This window comes from Rhinopithecus bieti, unplaced genomic scaffold (genome assembly GCF_001698545.2).
Source record: "Rhinopithecus bieti isolate Rb0 unplaced genomic scaffold, ASM169854v2 scaffold_34310, whole genome shotgun sequence".
Taxonomy (NCBI): Eukaryota; Metazoa; Chordata; class Mammalia; order Primates; family Cercopithecidae; genus Rhinopithecus; species Rhinopithecus bieti.
The window spans coordinates 1,082,481-1,102,449 of NW_016814622.1; the positions used below are offsets into that span (position 1 = coordinate 1,082,481).

The 19,969-nt window shown below is 47.8% G+C and overlaps 1 long non-coding RNA gene across 1 annotated transcript; it reads right to left on the reverse strand.

The window, feature by feature from the left end:
• Positions 1–7,432: 7,432 nt before the first annotated feature.
• On the reverse strand, positions 7,433–14,305 carry LOC108514979 (uncharacterized). Its single transcript, XR_001881395.1, has 3 exons — positions 13,628–14,305; positions 9,374–9,526; positions 7,433–8,429 (listed from the first exon to the last, which is right to left on the reverse strand). It is a non-coding gene; the product is annotated as an uncharacterized LOC108514979 (long non-coding RNA).
• Between the last annotated feature and the right edge of the window lie 5,664 nt (positions 14,306–19,969).

A 19,969-nucleotide genomic window follows, 5' to 3' on the forward strand; every position in this document is an offset into this window, starting at 1 on the left:
GGGTCTTGCCACACTGGCCGGACTGGTCTCAAACTCTTGACCTCAAGTGATCCACCCGCTTTGGCCTCCCAAAGTGCTGGTATTTTAGGTGTGAACCATGTGGAGGAAAAGTTAAATATCAAATTTGAACTCAGTTGAACTTGAACACAAGCAATGGTTATGTGCCAGTAAACAGCCTCTGGGCATCTGCCCGGGAGCTAACAACCTATACTGTTTGTTCTGATAAGGTACATTTTCTACCTTATGGCAAACAAACAACAGAATCTAGAGAATAGGCTAACCTTCCTGTGTTCCCTAAGTCCAGTCACAAAGGGCCCTCATGCCTGGGGCTCAGGCAAAAAAGGAATACTACAGAAGGGCTAGGGTCCCAGACCCCACGGAAGCTCCGCCAGGCCTCTTCTCTGTGCGCGGACAGGCGGCCGGCTCTGGAGCCCAGGCTGTTGCTTCCTGGTCTGGTGATGCTTCCTCCGTAGTCTGGCGGGTGCAAATATACACAGATACATCTTTTCCTGTCCCTTCCCCACTGTGATTTGCTTATTGTATCTGTGTTGCCATATACTTGGGATGAAGGCTGTTTACCCTTAAAAGTATTGTGTGTGCCTTTTCTTCTCCCCTCGGGCATTTCCCACACAGAACTTTTTGGTATCACGAACAGGATTCAAACACGAAAGTATGCCACTTTTCAGTCGCAGGCACTGGGCTGGAGGCTCGGAGACGTCCCACACACTGGGATGGGAACTCCACCATTCTCCCCCTTGGCCATTGAATGGTCCAGGGAAACTGGCTTTTGTGAACATTGGGAATCCAAGTGAGTGCATTTTGAACTGTTGGCTGTGTGTGAGATGCTGCAGGAAATTCTAGTTGATAAAGGGGACGCCAAGGGAATTTCCTGGCATGAATGGTGCTTGCTTACTGCTTATAAGTTAACGTGTCAAGATAGGGACCTGTTGCTACAAGAGAAACGTAAGCTGGAAAAGGAAAACGCTAACTTGACTTCCAGACTGGCCCTGGCTCAATGCCAGGCCCACGTGTTTACTGATGAGGCTCAACGCTGGTGATGCTTCCTCCATAGTCTGCTGCGTGTAAATATATATAGAGACATATCTTTTCTTCTCCCTTTCCCACTGCGATGTGTTTATTCCATCTGTGTTGCCATATACTTGGGATAAAGGCTGTTTACCCTTAATAGTATTGTGTATCGTGCCCTTTCTTCTCCCCTCTCGTGTCTCCTGCTCAGAACAATGCCCAGAAGTATTTTTTAGTAATTACAGTTGTTTTGTTTCTAGAATTCATATTTATTTTTGTTGGTACACAATAATTGTACACATTTATGGGGTACGTGGGATATTGTAATACATACATACAATTTGTAATGATCAAATCAGGGTATTGGGATATTCGTCACCTCAAATATTTGCCATTTCTATGTGTTGGGAACATTTCATATCTTCTCTTCTAGCTTTTTTTTTTTTTTTTTTTTGAGTTGGAGTCTTGTTCTGTCTCACAGACCAGAGTGCAGTGGCGCGATCTCGGCTCACTGCAACCTCCGCCTCCCGGGTTCAAGTGATACTCTTGCCTCACCCTCCCAAGTAGCTGGGACTACAAGCATGCCACTACCACCTGGCTAAGTTTTGTATGTTTAGTAGAGACGGGGTTCCACCATGTTGGCCAGGCTGGTCTCAAACTCCTGACCTCAAGTGATCCACCCGACTCGGCCTCCCAAAGTGCTGGGATTACAGGTGTGAGCCGCGGTGCCTGGCCATCATCTAGCTATTTTGAAGTATACAAGAAATTATTTTTAACTATACTCACCCTACTGTGCTATCACACACTAGAACTTATTCCTTCTAACTGTATGTTTGTACTCATTAATCAATCTGTCTTCACCCCACCCTGCACCTTTCCCAGCTTCTGGTAACTATCTTCCTACTCTCTATCTCTATGAGATTCACTTTTAAAACTCCCACATATGAATAAAACATGCAATGTTTGTCTTTTTGTGCCTGGCTTATTTCAATTCACATAATAACCTCCAGTTCCATCCATGTTGCTGCAAATGACAACATTTTATTTTTTACAGGCAAATAGTATTGAAATTGTATACACATACACATATACATTCATTTGTTGCTGGACATATTGGTTGATTCTGTATCTTGGCCACTGTGAATAGTGCTGCAATAAACATGTGAGTGCAGTTATTCCTTTGATATACTGATCTCCTTTCTTTTGGATAAATATCCAGGAGTGGGATTGCTGGATCATATGGTAGCTCTATATTTAGCATTTTAAGAATTCTCCATTCTGTTTTTCATAGTGGCATGCTAATGTACATTCCCACCAATGTTGTATAAGAGTTCTCTTTTCTCTGCCTCCTCGTCAGCATTTGTTTGTTGTCTTTTTGATAACAGCCATTCTAACTGAGGTGAGATGATATCTCATTGTGGTTTTAACTTGTACTTCCCTGATGATTAGCAATGTTGAGCATGTTTTCACATACTTGCGGGCCATTTCTATGTCTTCTTTTGCTAAATGTCCATTCAGATCATTTGCCCATTTTTAATGTGATTATTTGTTTTTTGGCTGTTGAGTTGTTTGAATCCTTGTATCTTCTGGATATTAGTCTCTTGTCAGATGAATAGTCTGCCTTCATTATGTTGAGGTATATTCCCTGTACACTTAATTTGTTGAGAGTTTTTATCATGAAGGGATGTTGAATTTTATCACGTTTTTTCTGCATCTATTGAGATGGTGATAAAGTTTTTGTTCTTCATTCTGTTGATGTGATATATCACATTTATTGATGTGTATATGTTGACCCATCCTTGCATCCCTGGAATAAATCCCACTTGATCATGGTATATTATCTTTTTGATGTGTTGTTGGATTCCGTTTGCTAGTAGTTTTTGAAGATTTTGCATCTATGTTTATCAGAGACATTGGCCTGTAATTTTCTCTATCTTCTTTTGTCATGTCCTTGTCTTATTTTTGATATCAGAATAATTCTGGCTTCATAGAATGAGTTAGGAAGAATTCCTTCCTCTTCCATTTTTTTGGAATAGTTTGAGAAGAATTGATGTTAGCTGTTCTTTATAATTTTAGTAAAATTCAGCAGTAAAACCATTTGGTTCTCGACTTTTCTTTGTTGGAAGATGTTTTATTACTGATTCAATCTCATTACTCATTATTTATCTGTTCAGGTTTTCTATTTCTTCCTGGTTCAGTCTTAGTAGGATATATATATTCAGGACTTTATTTCCTCTGGGTTTTCGAATTTGTTAGTGTATAATTGTTCATAACAGTCTCTAATGATCTTTTGTCTTTCTGCATATTCATTGTAATGTCTCCTTTGTCATTTCTGATTTTATTTGGGTCTTCTATTTTTTTTGTTAGCATAGCTAGTGGTTTATCAATTTGGCTTATATTTTAAAAAACTTTTGTTTTGTTGATCTTTTGTATTGATTTTTCATCTTGATTTTGTTTAGTTCTGTTCTGACTTTATTTCTTTCCTTTGGTTGATTTTGGGTTTTATTTGATTTTGCTTTTCCAGTTCCTTGAGGTACATCATCAAGTTACTTATTTGAAATCTTTCTATTTTTTGATGTAGGCTTTTATTGCTATAAACTTTCCTCTTCACACTGCTTTTGCTCTATCCCACAGGTTTTGGTATGTAGTGTTCCTATTTTCATTCGTTTTAAGACATTTTTGGATTTTTATCTTAATTTCTTCATTGACCCAGTGGTCATTCAGGAGCATGGTGTTTAATTTACATGACTTTATATAGTTCCCAAAGTTCCTCTTGTTATTGATTTCTAGTTTTATTCCAATGTTGTCTGATAAGATATGTGATTGATTGTGACTTTTTAAAGTATTTTGAGGCTTGTCTGTGGCTTAACATATGGTCTATCCTGGAGAATGTTCCATGTGTTGATGAGAAGAATATATATTCTGCATATGTCAGGTAAAATGTTCTGCAGATGTCTGTTAGGTTCATTTGGTCTAAATACAGTTTAAATCTAAATTTTTTTGGTTGATTTTCTGTCTAGATTATTTGTTCACACCTGAGAGTAGGGTGTTAAATTCCCTAATTATTATTGTATTGGAATCTATCTCTCCCTTTAGAATTAATAACATTTACTTTATATATCTGGGTGCTCCAGTGTTGGGTGCATATATATTAAGAATTGCTTTATCCTCTTGCTTAAACTGATCACTTTGTCATTATATAATGACCTTCTTTGCCTCTCTTTATAGTTTTTGACTTAAAGTATAATTTATCTGATATAAATATAGCTATTCCTGCTCACTTTGGGGTTTCATTTGCATAGAATACCTTTGTTCATAGAATAGAATACCTTTGTTCATTTGCATAGAATACCTTTCTTCACTTTCAGTCTACATGTGTCTTCACAAGTGAAGTGAGTTTCTTGTAGGCAACACAGAGTTGGGTTCTGTTTTTTAATCCATTCAGCCAGTCTAGACATGTATATCTATATTTTTTGAGATGGAGTTTCTCTCTGGTTACCCAGGATGGAGTGCAGTGGCAGGATGTCAGCTCACAGCAACCTCCTCCTCCCAGGTTCAAGAGGTTCTCCTGCCTCAGCCTCCCGAATAGCTGGGATTATAGCTGTCCACCACCATGCCTGGCTAATTTTTTTTTTTTGTATTTTTAGTAGAGACAGGGTTTTGCCATTTGGCCAAGCTAGTCTTGAACTCCTGGCCTCAGGTGATCTCCCTGTCTCAGCCTCTCAAAGTACTGGAATTACAGTCATGAGCCACTGCAACTGGCCCAGTCTATATTTTTTAAGTGGAATAGTGTTTTTTTAATGTACAGAGTCTCACTCTGTCACCCAGGCTAGAGTGCAGCGGCACAATCTCGTCTCACTGCAACCTCTGCCTCTTGGATTCAAGTAATTCTCGTGCCTTAGCCACCTGAGTAGCTTGGATTATATGCATATGCCACAATGCCCAGCTAATTTTTGTAATTTAGTAGAGACAGGGTTTTGTCATGTTGGCCAGGCTGGTCACAAACACTTGGCCTCCCAAAGTGCTGGGATTACAGGCATGAGCCACTGCACTCAGCCTTAAGTGGAGAATTTAATCCATTTACTTTCAAGGTTACTATTGATGGGTGAGTACTCATGCCTGTTCTTTTGTTAACTGTTTTCTCATTGTTTTGTATATCCTTTCTTCCTCCCTTATCGTTTGTCATTGTCAGTTGGTGGTTTTTCATAGTTGAAACATTTGATTCCTTTCTCTTCTCATTTGTATATCTCTTTCTTATTTGCGTATTTCTCACTCTACCAGTGAGTTTTGTACGTTTCTGTGTTTTCATGATGATGGATACTTTATAGATGTTAAACTCCTTTAAGCATTTCTTATAGGACCAGTCGAGTGGCAATTAGTTCTGTTTTTGTTCATCCGACAAAGACTTTATTTCTCCTTCATTTTTGAGGGACAGCTTTGCAGGCTGTACTATGCTTGACTGGCAGGTTTTTCTTTCAGCATTTTGAATGTATCATCACGTTCCCAGCCTATGAGGTTTCTACTGGGAAATCCACTGTTAGTCTGATGAGGATTCCCTTATATGTGACTTGACACTTTACTCTTGCTGTTTTTAACATTCTTTCTCTCTCTCTCTCTCTCTCTCAATTTCTCTTTCTCTCACTCTTTTTGAGATAGGGTCTCACACTGTCACTCAGGCTGAAGTGCAGTGGTGTAATCATGGCTCACTGCAGCCTCAACTTCCTGGGCTCATGTGATCCTCCTGCCTCAGCCTCCCACATAGCTAGTACTACAGGTATATGCCACCACACCCAACTGATTTTTTTTTATTTTTGTAGAGATGGAACTTGCTCTGTTGCCCAGGCTGGTCTTGAACTCCTGGACTCAAGTTAATCTGCCACCTCAGCCTCCCAAAGTGTTGGGATTACAGGCATGAGCCCATGCCCAGCCTCTCTTTGTCATTGACATTTGACAGTTTGACCATAATGTGCCTTGAAGAAGAGCTTTTTGTTAAGTCTATTTGGGAATATTTGAGCTCCCTGTGTCTGGATGCCCATATCTCTTGTAAGATTGGGACATTTTCAGCTCTTATATCATTAAAAAGGTTTTCTACACTTTTGCCCATCTCTTCTTCAGGAACTCCAAAAATTTGAATATTTGGCAACTTATGGTGTTTCATATGTCATAGAGCCTTTCTTCTTATTTTTTACTGTTTTTCTTTTCTTTTTTGAGATAGGGTCTTGCTCTATCACCCAGGCTAGAGTGCAGTGGTGCAATCTGGGCTCACTGCAACCTTCATCTCCCAGGTGCAAGTGATCTTCCTGCCTCAGCCTCCCAAGTAGCTGGGACTACAGGCATGCACCACCACACCTGGCTAATTTTTTGTATTTTTTGTAGAAATGAGGTTTCGCCATGTTGCCCAGGCTGGTCTCACACTCCGGGGCTCAAGCAATCTATCCGTGTGGCCTCCCAAAGTGTTGAGATTACAGGCATGCACCACCACACCCTCTTTTATTTTTTGTTTGACAAGGTTATTTCAAAAGCCATGTTTTCAAGTTCCAAAATTATTTCTTTTGCTTGACCTAGTCTATTGTTGAAGCTCTTGATTGTATTTTCTTTATTTTATTCTTCAATCCTGGAACAGAATTCTTCAGTTCCAGGATTCCCATTTGGCACTTTTTAAGGATAGCTCTCTCTTTTTTTTTTTTTTCACTTTTTTCATTTATATCACGAATTGTTTCCTTGTTTTTTGTTTGTTTGTTTGTTTGTTTTGAGATGGAGTCTGGCTCTGTCACCAGGTTGGAGTGCAGTGGCGTGATCTTGGTTCACTGTAACCTCCGCCTCCCTGGTTCCGTGTGATCTTGGTACACTGTAACCTCCGCCTCCCCGGTTCAAATGATTCTCCTGCCTCAGCCTCCCGAGTAGCTGGGATTACAGGCATGCACCACCATGCCCAGCTAATTTTTGTGTTTTAGTAGAGACAGGGTTTCACCATGTTGGCCAGGCTGGTCTCCAACTCCTGGCCTCCAATGATCCACCTGCCTTGGCCTCCCAAAGTGCTGGGATTACAGGCATGAGCCACCACGCCTGGCCCCTGATTTCTTTGTATTGTTTATCTTTGTTCTCTTGTATCTCACTGAGTTTATAAACTTATTTTGAAGTTTTTTGAACATTTCATCATTTCTTTTTCTTTAAGATCTGTTCCTAGTGAAATATTGTGTTCCTTTGGAGGTGTCACATTTCCTTTCTCTGTGTGTGTTTCTTGTGTCCTTCTGTTGATATCTGTGCATCTGGTGTAATAGTCATTTCTTCTAGTTTTATGGATTGGCTTTTGTAGGGAAAGACATTTTCCTGTAGATACACCGATAATGTTGGTTGGTGTTTTATTCAGTTCTCACATTGCTATAAAGAACTACCTGAGACTGGATAATTTATGAAGAGGTTTAATCAGCTCACGTTTCCACAGGCTATCCAGGAAGCACAGCTGGGGAGGCCTCAGGAAACCTTCCATCATGGTGGAAGATGAAGGGGGAGCTGGCACATCCTTCATGGCTGGAGCGGGAGGAAGAGGGTGAAGGGGGAGTGCCACACACTTTTAAACACCCAGATCTTGTGAGAACTCAGTCACTATCATGAGAACATCAAGGGGGAAATCCGCCCCCTTGATCCAATCATCTCTCCCCAGACCCCTCCTCCAACACTGGCAATTACAATTTAACATGAGATGTGGGTGGGGACACAAATCCAAATCATTCCATTCTGCCCCCAGCCCCTCCCAAATCTCATATCCTTCTCACACTGCAAAATAGATCATCCCTCTCAACAGTCCCTCAAGTCTTAACTCATTTCGGCATCAATTCAAAAGTCCATAGTCCAAAGTCTCATCTGAGACAAGTTCCTTCCGCCTATGAGCCTGTAAAATCAAAAACAAATTAGTTATTTCCAAGATACAATGGCGGTGCAAACATTGGCTAAATACTACCAATCCAAAAGGGAAAACTGGCCAAAACAAAGGGGCTACAGGTCCCAGGCAAGGGCAGTCATTAAATCTTAAAGCTCCAAAATGATCTCCTTCAACCCCGTGTCTCTTATCTGGGTCACATCAACTCAACGGGTGGGCTCCGCCCTGTGGCTCTGCAGGATGCAGCCCCCACAGCTGTGGTGGCAGTGGGGAGCCAGGTGTGCTGATTCTCAGGCCCCTGGGTGGCATATGCAGGTGCTAATGGTGGTGGGTCCAGGTAGGCCAGTCCTTGGGCCTCCGGTTTGCTCAGGTACCATCAGTGGGCAGGGCAGGTGGGCTCCTGGGCAGTGTGTGTGGCAACAATGGTGGCAGAAGTGATGGTGGGCCAACCCTGGAGCCATCAGTCAGCATTTAGCAGTCGACTGCTTTTCCTTCCACCTCAATCATGGAAAATTCCCGATTCCTACAGAATTAAAGGAGAATTGCAAAGGGAATATCAAGATATCTAATGACAGAACCTTCTGGGTATAGTTGTTTCCAGCTATGGGGTTTACACAAATAGAGATATGACCAAAAAAAAAAAATTATCATCCACTTTAGAAAAAGTACTAAAGAGACCACAGAAAGCTTTGTGGAGGCTGTGGTTCAGACCTGTAATCCCAGCACTTTGGGAAGCTGAGGCAGATGGATAGCTTGAGCCCAGGGGTTCAAGACCAGCCTGGGCAACATGGCAGCGATATCCCCTCTCTACAAAAAATAAAAAAATTAGGGCCGGGAGCGGTGGTTCATGCCTATAATCCCAGCACTTTGGGAGGCTGAGGCGGGTGGATCACAAGGTCAGGAGATCGATACCATCTTGGCCACCATGGTGAAACTCTACTAAAAATACAAAAAATTAGCTGGGTATGGTGGCACATGCCTGTAGTCCCAGCTACCAGGGAGATTGAGGTAGGAGAATCGCCTGAACCTGGGAGGTGGAGGTTGCAGTGAGCCTACATCGCGCCACTGTACACCAGCCTGGCAACAGAGCGGGACTCTGTCTCAAAAAAAAAAAAAATGAACTGAGTGTGGTGGCACATGCCTGTAGTCCCCACTACTTGGGAGGCTGAGGTAGAGGATCACCTGAGCCCGAAAGATTGAGACTGCAGTGAGCAAGTTTGCACCACTGCACTCCAGCCTGGGTGACAAAATGAGACCCTGTCTCAAAAAATAAATAAATAAAAGCTTTGCAGCCCAGCTAAAGTCTCTAAATTCCTCACTTTATATGGTTTTAGAAAAATGCTTAGGTTTTATATAGCTAATTGCTACAAGTGTAACTAAAACAAGAATGCAGTAGCTCAATATATAGAACTTACAGATAAGCCAATTTTGTAACCTTGTATTTTGGCTTTGATTTTTGGCTCTTACCTTGCTTAAAGTTTTTCAGGTTAATGAGTGTCTGCCTCCATTCCCATATGGGCTGAAATGTTTAATTGACTGCAAGTCTTTTGGCTGTAAGACCCTTGGCCATGGGGTTCCTCCGAGGGCCTGGATGGACCTGGGGCAGGGAGCCACACCACCCTGGCAACGATACGGGACAAAATTGAAGTTCAGCCACTGATGCCGCCTCTGGCAAATCTTGACCAAAGTGAGGAAAAGAGACATAAAAATTATATCCTAAGCCCCCAACTAACTGAACTGAGCCCTTCTTGGCCAAGGGAACCCCAGAGATACCTTGAAAACTGAGTTCCGGGCCATGATGGGAACGCAGGTCAGACACAGGAGGGCAGGTCAGACATGCTACCTGTTCCCTCTCCAGCTGCCCTTAGGCTTTCTCCCGAGGGCTGGACAGAATCCAGCCTGGTCCACAGACTCCATCCCGACATCAACCAGACTGACGCCGCCGCTTCCTTTTGCATTGTCAATACAACCTTACCAACCAGCATGCCCTGCTGATAAGAGAGCACTGAACTCAGAGTGGTTCTGGCCAGTCTACAGAGGATGCACAGTGAGGGTTTTCTCTGCTTCCCCTTCTGACATCAGAGGCCCAAAAACTCCACCCTTGGATCATGCTAAAGCCACCATTTTTTGAACGTGGGTCCTATAGAAAGGCATGAAGCTCAATTGCATATGTTTATATTTCTCCTCTCATAAATATTCATGGCTCCTCCTGAAGCTTATTGAATATGTACATTTGGCCACCCTGGTCAATATAAATCCCTGTGTTACCATTCCTACCCTCCAAACATGTTTCTAGCTTCCAGCCAGAGGCTGTGCTTCCCAGCCTGTCAGAATGGCCACCTTCAGGCTGCAACCCTTTAGGAGGAATAAAGCTATCCTTTCCAAACTAGAAAAAAAAAATTACTTGTGGGAGTAATTTGAGTTTTTGGGGGGTTGTTCTGAGACGGAATCTCGCTCTGTCACCCAGGCTGGAATGCACTGGCGAGATCTCAACTCACTGCAACCTCCACCTCCCAGGTTCAAGCAATTCTCCTGTCTCAGCCTTCAGATTAGCTGGGATTACAGGCGTGCGCCACCACGCCCAGATAATTTTTGTATTTTTAGTAGAGACTGGGTTTCGCCATGTTGGCCAGGCTGGTCTCAAACTCCTGACCTCAAGTGATCCACCCACCTCGGCCTCCTAAGTGCTGGGATTACAAGCATGAGCCACCACACCAGCCTCTTGTGGGAGTAATTTGACACCTCGAATAAAGGAACCTTCCTCCCAGGAGGCTGTGTTTACTATGGCATCATTGTCCAGGACCATTTGAAATAAAGTCTATGGCTTCAGTTTCTTCTTTTGTTTTGTTTTTGGATTGCTCACCGAATGTGAATTAGGATTGAAATTCTGCTGAGGGCCAATGTTCCTGCGGCCACCCTCATTCTGTGGTGTGGTCCCAGTTCACTGTGGGGAGTCACCTCTTAGCTGTCCTCCTCACACTGGGTGGTCCCTGGGCTTCTTTTTCTGTCCCCACGGGCCTGAGAAGCCACGAAAACCACAGTTGAAATTTCCCTGATTGGCAAAAGCTTCAGGGCAAAAGCCGTTTCTTGCTTCTTCTTAGCTTTCCGGGTTCCTGCAATCCCTTCCATTTTGGCCTGGCAATTCCTTACTATCTCATCATCTATTCTATTTATATATATATATTCTTTCTTTTTAGAAAGAGTCTTGCTCTGTCACCCAAGCCGGAGTGCAGTGGTGCGATCTCGGCTCACTGCAACCTCCGCCTCCCGGGTTCAAGTGATTCTCCTGCCTCAGCCTCCTGAGTAGCTGGGACTACAGGCACCTGCCACCGCGCCTGGCAAATTTTTTGTATTTTTTAGTAGAGATGGGGTTTCACCTTGTTAGCCAGGATGGTCTCTATCTCCTGACCTCGTGATCCGCCCACCTCAGCCTCCCAAAGTGCTGGGATTACAGGCGTGAGCCACCGCGCCCAGCCCAGCTATTCAACATTTTTAAGATTTTTAAAGATATGTATTTTATCCAGTTAGTTGTTTTCATTGGGAGGGTTGGTCCAAATAGTTTAGCCCAGAGTTACTGGAGACAAGAGTTTTACTCCATGCCTGTCCTCCACCTGATTTCCTAGCTGGCAACTGAGGTCTTTGTCTTTATGAGCTGCCTGAAATACTAAACAGAAGGAAGTGCCACTCAAAGCTTGCTTTTATAGCCAATCCATATACCAAACCGGCATATTTGGGGGTGGCATTTCCTGAACTTCGGTATTAAGGATTCCTGCCACAGATGAAGGGGGTGTTCTGCCTGGGGGGTGTCAGGTAGCAGGGCCTAAACACCTCTCCCCAGCCACCATCTGGGGAGAGGGTTCTGCTTTCCAGTGTTACTGAAAGTGAATACTGAAATTCCCGTGGGGAAACTGAGGAACCGCCTGAGGCCTAAAAGACACAGACCCAGTCCTCGGAAGGAGTATTGAGAACTGAAGTCTTGCTGGGTCTCCCCGCAGTGAAAGGTTTTTGGAGTGTGTTTCTTTGTTCATTTCGCGGGGACCCATCATTCCGCTATAATCTCACACACAATAAAAACTGAATCCCAGGGTCCTTCACAAAGCACGACACCTGCTAGCATTTTCCCTCCACAAACCTGGGAAGCTTACACAGATACAAGTTAGTTTTGAGTTTTCGCATTTGATTTTGAAAAATGTTCAAATGCCTAAGGCAGAACTAAAGTCTCAGCTCTGGGAGTCCATGGGCTGCAGAAAGTAATACTGCCTGGAATTCACATACACACACACACACACACGCACCACACACACACAACCCCCAACACACAACCCCACACACACACTACACACACATCCCCACACCCCACAAACACACACCCACATCCCACACAACCCCACACACCACACACATACACACCCCACACACACCAAAGCCAAACACCAGCAACCTTCCCAAGGTTGTGTTTGTTTGTTTGTTTTTGAGACGGAGTTTCACTCTTGTTGCCCAGGCTGGAGTGCAATGGCACGATCTCGGCTCACAACAACCTCTGCCTCCTGAGTTCAAGGATTCTCCTGCCTCAGCCTCCCGAGTAGCTGGGATTACAGGCATGCGCCACCATGCCCAGCTAGTTCTGTATTTTTAGTAGAGACAGGGTTTCTCCATGTTGGTCAGGCTGGTCTTGAACTCCCGAACTCGGGTGATCCGCCCACCTTGGCCTCCCAAAGTGCTGGGATTACATGCGTGAGCTACAATGCCCGGCCAGTTCCCAAGGTTTTAAGAACATGGCTAGAAAGGCAAACAAAAGGAGCATCTTTTCTTTACATAATTTCATTCTGTTTAACAACTGCATTATTGTCAAAATATTCAGGCGTTCAGGAAAAAAAAAGTTGCTTCAATATCACTACAGAGGAAATAATGCTGTTAGTTATAGAAGCTGATTTTGCTCCGTTCTGACAAGAGACAAAAACAAAACAAAACAAACAAACAAACAAACAAACACCTTTTGAAAGTACAGAGACACTTCAGCAAGTAGGTCAGGCATTTTATATAAATAAACGAAAAAAACAACAAATCCACCCAGAAAGCTGCAATTCAATGTTGTAAATGAATCTAAAACGTGAAAAAATGTTCAGTTCAGTGCCCTGCAATCTATTTCAAATATAACTATAACTCTTATAACATTAAGTATTAGGTCACTGCCGGGCACGGTGACTCACCGCAGCACTTTGGGAGGCCGAGGCAGGAGGATCACCTGAGGCCAGGAGCACCAGACCAGCCTGGCCAATATGGTGGAACTCCGTCTCTACTAAAAATATAAAAATTAGCTGGGCATGGTGGCGCGTGCCTGTAGTCCCAGCTACTCGGGAGGCAGAGACAGCAGAATTGCTTGAACCCTGGAGGGGAGGCGGAGCTTGCAGTGAGCGGAGATCGTGCCACTGCACTCCAGCCTGGGTGACAGAAGGAGACTCCGTCGGAAAAAAAAAAAGAAGGAGGAAAGGAAGGAAGGGAGGGAAAAGACAAGACAAGAAAAAGAAAAGAAAAGAATTTTTTAAAAATCAATTCTTGAATTTAGCCGTGCTAGAGACTTGGAAAACTGTAAAAGCACCGATTTACACCTCGTGCCAGCACGGCTGAACACCCATGGTAAGGCTCGGGTACTGGGACCTGTCTTCCACCTGGGCTCCAGGGGTGGCACAGGACGTCCCGCTGCTTCCACCTCCCGCGTACCTGCGCGCACACCGGGTTCCTCGCGGCCTCGCCCTCGGCCATGACCTCCAGGGCCCCGCGCCGCGCCCCCGCGCGATCCGTGGAGGCCTCCCCGCCGCCGATGCCCTCGCCAAGCCCAGGTGGTCCAGAAGGACGCGCCAGCCCCCAGGCGCAGAGCTCTTGAGACCGTGGGAGGACACAGGGCCCCGGTGGGTACTTGGCAGAAGCTTGTGGGACATGGCGGGGGCGCCTTCCTTCCGGGTGCCCGGAGAAGCAAACGCTACGCGCGGGCTGCAGAGATTGGGCCGGGAGGAGGAGAACCCCAGCCTGGGTTGAGCTGGGCGGATCCCGGACTCCGAAGCTTCCAACGTGGGCGGGTTCCCAGCGGACGCCTCCGCCGCACCCCTAGCGGGGACCCAGCTGCGCCCCTTCCCGCGGCCCTCCTAAGGCCTGGGTGCTTGGAGGCTCGAGGCCCCGAGGTCCATGTCGCCCGGAATCCCGGTGCCTAGGCCTTGTCGCGGGCCCTGGGACCAACTCGCGGGGGTCGGGAGCTGGGGGTTGAGAGAAAGACGATCCGGTGGGGCGGAGAAAGGAGACGCGTCCGGCTGGGGGAGTGAGCCCAGGGCGCGGCAGAAGAGGGCAGGCCCTAGGGGACAGCCGCGTCCCAAGGCGCGCACGCGACCCCTCCCCGCGCTGGAGATCCTCTCCCCGCCTCAGTCTCCCTGCCTCAGTCTCCCCGACCCCTCCTCAGTCTCCCCGCCTCAGTCTCCCCACTCATAGTGTCACTCCGACCCTAGCCCTGGGTCCAAAGGGGCAGGAGAGGTCGCGGGTGCCTCCGCGGTCCTCGCCGCACGCAGAACTCCGCCGAGTGCACCGGGGTCGCCTGGCCTCTGCGCGCCGCTGCTCCTGCAGCGTCAGGACCCGAACGACCCCGGGGCCCCAGGGACTGGGCCCTCCAGAGCCCCAGCAGGCACCCTCCAGCAGCCGTGGGCGCCTGGTCGCTATGGAGGCGATGGGGGTGGAAACCAGGCCTCTGTCTTCACACAGGGGGAACTCCAGGCCCTCGTTTAGGACTCCAGGCCAAAGGCTGTGTCAGCCGCGGGTCCCCCGCCGCCCCGCGCGCACAGGCCTGCGCCGAGTCCAGCCTCACACCGGGTGCCCGACGACGCCCCGAGGGCCCCGGCTGCAGTGTGAAGGGAACCAGTAGTGCAGATCCTGGCTTGGAGAACGACTTGACCTGCGGCCGGAATCAGACTCATTCCTCCTTCCTCCATTTGAATTAAACGAACCCCAGACACCAGGGCTCCGCCCCCCAACCCCTCCAGTTCCAGCTGGAAGCAAAGGACAGGGAACTCCCCTCCTCCTCCCCTTCCCCTTGTGCGGCAGCCGAGGCTGTTTCCTTCTCCTCCACCTGTGCTCCCAGCTCCCCCGGATCTTCCACCGTCCTAGACAGGCAAAGGAGCTGACTCTGCCCTTTCACGTGACCCACATTTCATTCCCTTTCTCCTTTCCTCTTTCCTTCCCTTGTGGCGTGATCACGGCTCACTGAAGCCTTGACCTCCCCGGCACAAACTTCCTGGGCTCAATCCATCCTCCCACCCCAGCCTCCAGAGTAGCTGGAACTACAAATGCATACCACCATGCCTAGCTAATTGTTATTTACTTTCTTCTACTTTATTTGGAATTAATTTACTGGGTTTTTTTCTTTCTTTTTTTTTTTTTTTTTTTTCAGCCTAGGCTGTGGTCTAGGCTGCTGGAGTACAGTGGCACAACGACAGCTCACTGCTGCCTTGACCTCCCTGGGCTCCGGTGATCCTCCCACCTCAGCCTCCTGAGTAGCTAGGACCACAGGCGTGCACCACCATGCCCAACTAATTTTGTATTTTTGGTGGAGATGGTGGTATGGTTTGGCTGTGTCCGCCCCAAATCTCATCTTGAATTGTGGTTCCCATGATCCCTGCGTGTCATGGGAGGGACCCAGTGGGAGTTAATTAAATCATGGGGGCAGTTACCTCCATGCTGCTGTTCTCAGAATAGTGAATGAGTTATCACAAGAACTGATGCTTTTATAAGGGGCTCCCCCCTTTGGCTCAGCACTTCTTCCTGCCCCCATGTGAAGAAGGACGTCCCCCATGTGAAGAAGGATGTGTTTACTTCCCCCTCCACCATGATCTTTAGTTTCCTGAGGCCTCCCCAGCCCTGCGGAACTGTGAGTCAGTTAAACCTTTTTCCTTTGTAAATTACGCAGCTCGGGTATTTCTTCACAGCAGCGTGACAACAGACTAATACAGACGTGGTCTCACTATGTTGCCCAGGCTGGTCTCGAACTCCCTGGGCTCAAACCATCTACCCACCTCAGCCTCCCCAAGTGTTGGGATTACAGGTATGAGCCACCTCACCCTGCCTCCTTTCGACTTCTCGAGATGAATGTTTATCTCACTGATTTTTTTGACTCTTCTTTTCATTATAAAAAATTTGAAACTGAAATTTGCCCCTAAAAATGGCTTTAGCTGCTTCTCACAGATTTGATGTATACTTGTTTTTCTTTCTCACTGGAGCTGGTTCCAGATTAGATCTGGTCGGACCCGGCAGGCACCTGGGGAGCACCGTGCGGGCAGGAAACCGGGGAGAGCAGGAGGGCGCGGGTCCGGTCCGGGCCAACGCTAGCGGGGATCGCGCGCGGCGTGACGCGCCTCCTCCCCTGGCTCGCGTGGGACACGGGCCCGTCCGCCCTCCCAGGCCCCCTTCCTCCCGCCACCCCACCCCCGCCCGTTTTCCTCCCCTCTCCTCCTGCCCTACTCGGCCGCAGGCCAGACTCCGCGCAGGTCCCACCCTCCCAGGCCCTTCCTCCTCCCCTCCCCCCTCCCCTCACCCTCCCCGCCGCGTCCGCGGACACTGCGGGCTGGTCCGCCGCAACCCGCCAGGGCTGCCGGGTGTGCTGCTGGGGGGGAAGCGTGGCGTGGGCAGGACCACGCTGGACACGGCGGTTGCGCGTGCGGGCTGCTCCCAGAGCAATGGCGGCAGCGTGGGGCTGAGGAGCGGGTCCGCGAGGAGATCGAGGTGAACGCGGCGCCCACGCTGCTGGAAATCGTGGACGTGGGGGGCGCTGAGCACCCGGTCACGCTCCAGGACCTGGACATCAGCCACAGGGACGGCTTCGCGGTGCTCCCCGGCGTGTGCAGCGAGTTCTCGTTCCGGGCCGTGAGGCCGCTGCGCTAGCGCCTGCACCGGCCTTGGGGACCCGGGGCCGTCCCGCTGGTGCTGGTGGGCGCCCAGGCCGACCGGGACGACGAGCGCCAGGGGCTGACGGCTCGGGGCCGCGAGGGGCGCTGCCCCTTCCCGGAGGTCACGGCCAAGAGCCAGCGGAGGGTGGACCAGGTGTTCACGCAGGCGGTGCGCGAGACGGAGGCCCTGGCCCGGCCCGAGGAGGAGCTGGAGTGTTGGGAAGTTTTCTGTTGTCCTCTGGACTCCTTCCAGAAAAAGATGGCCCTGGTGGCAACCGCGAAGCGCGGGGAGGGAGTCGCGGACTGGGGCCGCGTTGGGAACCGAGCCTGCCAGGACGCTTCTAGCCCGCGCGCGGCCTCGAGTCCCACCGGTGCCCAGGCCTTGTTCCCCAAGACCCACGGGTGTAGAGCAGGCGCGCAGCCCCAGCGCCCGAGCTCTCAAAGCTGTTTACCCGTCTGTCCTTCGCAGCTTTCCAAGTCACTATAATAGGTAAAAGGGAAGGGCTAACTTCTTAAGTATTTAATCGAATTCTTTAGGCAGATTCTGCACTCGTAATTACTAAACGTTGAGAGCCCAGGATGAACTAACTATTCGGTGCATTTTTTTTTTTTTTTTTTTTTTTTTTTTTGAGACTGTCGCCAGGCTGGAGTTTAGTGGCGATCTCAGTGATCTCGGCTCACTGCAACCTCCGCCTCCCGGGTTCAAGCGATTATCCTGCCTCAGCCTCCCGAGTAGCTGGGACTACAGGCACGCGCCACCACGCCGGGCTAATTTTTATACTTTTAGTAGAGACGAGGTTTCACCATGTTGGCCAGGATGGTCTTGATTTCTTGACCTCGTGATCCGCCTGCCTCGGCCTCCCAAAGTGCTGGGATTACAGGCGTGAACCACGGTGGCTGGCCTATTCAGCGCATCTTAAAGCAGCGATATACAGGATAGTAAATGGAAATGGGAGCGACTACTTCTGTACTTTAACAACAGTGATTCATTCTGTTTGCAGTTTTTCTTCTTTAAAAGATGCCTTACTGCTTTAAGCCTGAATGGGCAGAATGTGCTTTCTTCAAATGCAATTTGTGATTATTTTTTTGAACTACCTGGTTCTGATAATTATAGTTTAGATTTGGAGCATTTAGCTGAAGTTTAGATCTTAGTTCCATGCAGTTTCCATCTCATTTTCAGTACTGAATTAAGCAATCACTTTTTCCTTTCTGTATAGTTCTAAATATAGTTACGACCTACTTAGCACAACCTTGCAATTGGATATGTGTCACTGGCAAATTAATTTTGTACATAAAGAGAGTCCAGTGCTTTAGGTACAAAAGCTGTCAGTTTTGTAATCAACATCTGGTTGACTATGCACATGAAAATGGAGCACAAATAAATTTTTACACTTTGAAATTCTTACCATTTGACTTTGTGAATCATATTTAAAGCACTATGTTCTAAGATTTCTAGATGCTGTCGGATGGCTTTACCATTATTTTTCGGGAGTTTGTTTGTTGTAGAGAAAACTCCAGGAGGTGAGGGGAGAGAAAGCACCCGGTTATGCAGCAGGCATTGCACCTGTGCTGTTAGCGGCAGCTGCCTTCATACTTTGCCTGAATTTCTGGAATTTTTAAATAGTGAAATGGGTATGGAACCCTATGAAGAATAGGTCATCTTTTGTTGATTTTAGCACAGCAAGCTTTATCTAATTTTTTTGTTTGTTTGTTTGTTTTTGTTTTTGTTTTGAGACTTGCTCTGTTGCCTAGACTGGAGCGCACTGGCCCAATCTTGGCTCACTGCAACCTCCATCTCCTGGATTCAAGCAATTCTCCTGCCTTAGCCTCCTGAGTAGCTGGGATTACAGGCACCTGCCACCACGCCTGGCTAATTTTTGTATTTTTAGTAGAGACGGGGTTTTCCCGTGTTGCCCAGGCTTATCTCGAACTCCTGACCTTGGGTGATCCACCTGCTTCGGCCCCCCAAAGTGCTGGGATTACAGGTGTGTGCCACCACACCCAGCCCTAATAGTTGGGTTTTTTTGTTTGGTTGGTTTTTTTTTTTTTTTTTTTGAGACGGAGTCTCGTTCTGTCGCCCAGGATGGGGTGCAGTGGCCGGATCTCAGCTCACTGCAAGCTCCGCCTCCCAGGTTTATGCCATTCTCCTGCCTCAGCCTCCCGAGTAGCTGGGACTACAGGCGCCCACCACCTCACCCGGCTAGTTTTTTGTATTTTTTAGTAGAGACGGGGTTTCACCGTGTTCGCCAGGATGGTCTCCATCTCCTGACCTCATGATCTGCCCGTCTCAGCCTCCCAAAGTGCTGGGATTACAGGCTTGAGCCACCACGCCTGGCAATAATTGTTTTTAAACATAGTAAGTTTTATGACATTTTGGTTTGGGTGTTTCTTCGCCTTGGGTTGGATAACTGTTCTAGGAAAGCCAGTAACTGCAGCTCGTTCTGGCAAGGGAGGTGGGGGGTGCTGATCACATTCCCCTGCCTCAAGGGAGAGTTGTCCTCACCAAGCTGCTCCCTCCCTCTGCCGGAAAGGAAGCAAAATGCCAGCTGCTTTCTGCTGTGCTCTGGGCTGTGTGAGGAAGTGCAGGGGAGGCAAATGGAAATCAGCAACATCTTGTTCCCAGTTCTGACACCCCTGGTGAGCAAGACCCTGCTGAGTCATGCTGGACAGGATGGGATGGGCCTCACGCAGATGCCATGCTCCACCCTGCTCGGCTGCTGGCCTGTGGGAACGCTTTGGGAGAGCTCTGTGGCCTGGTCCCTCTGGATCTCAAACTCCATGCAGGAAAAAGCACCCCATATTCTCCAAACAAGCCAGCTCCTCCTTTGAATTCCTGATGGCTTCACCCCCTCCACTCCCATCCAGTTGCTCAGCTGTGAGCCAGCTGCCAGCTGCTGGATAGGCCGGAAGACAAGGCAGCCACCTTCCACTCATGTGGGCAACAAAGCCACACCCACCCCTTTCCCCAACTTATACCGTCTCTCCCTCTCTCCATCTCTCTCTGTCTCTCTGCTTTTGTCTGTCTCCCTGCCCAGATGCCTCCCTGCCCATGGGTGCATGCACATACCAGTGGCAGGCCCTGAAAGTACTTCCTCATTGAGTCAAAATAGTAGATAGGTAGCCATGCCAGGTGACAGGG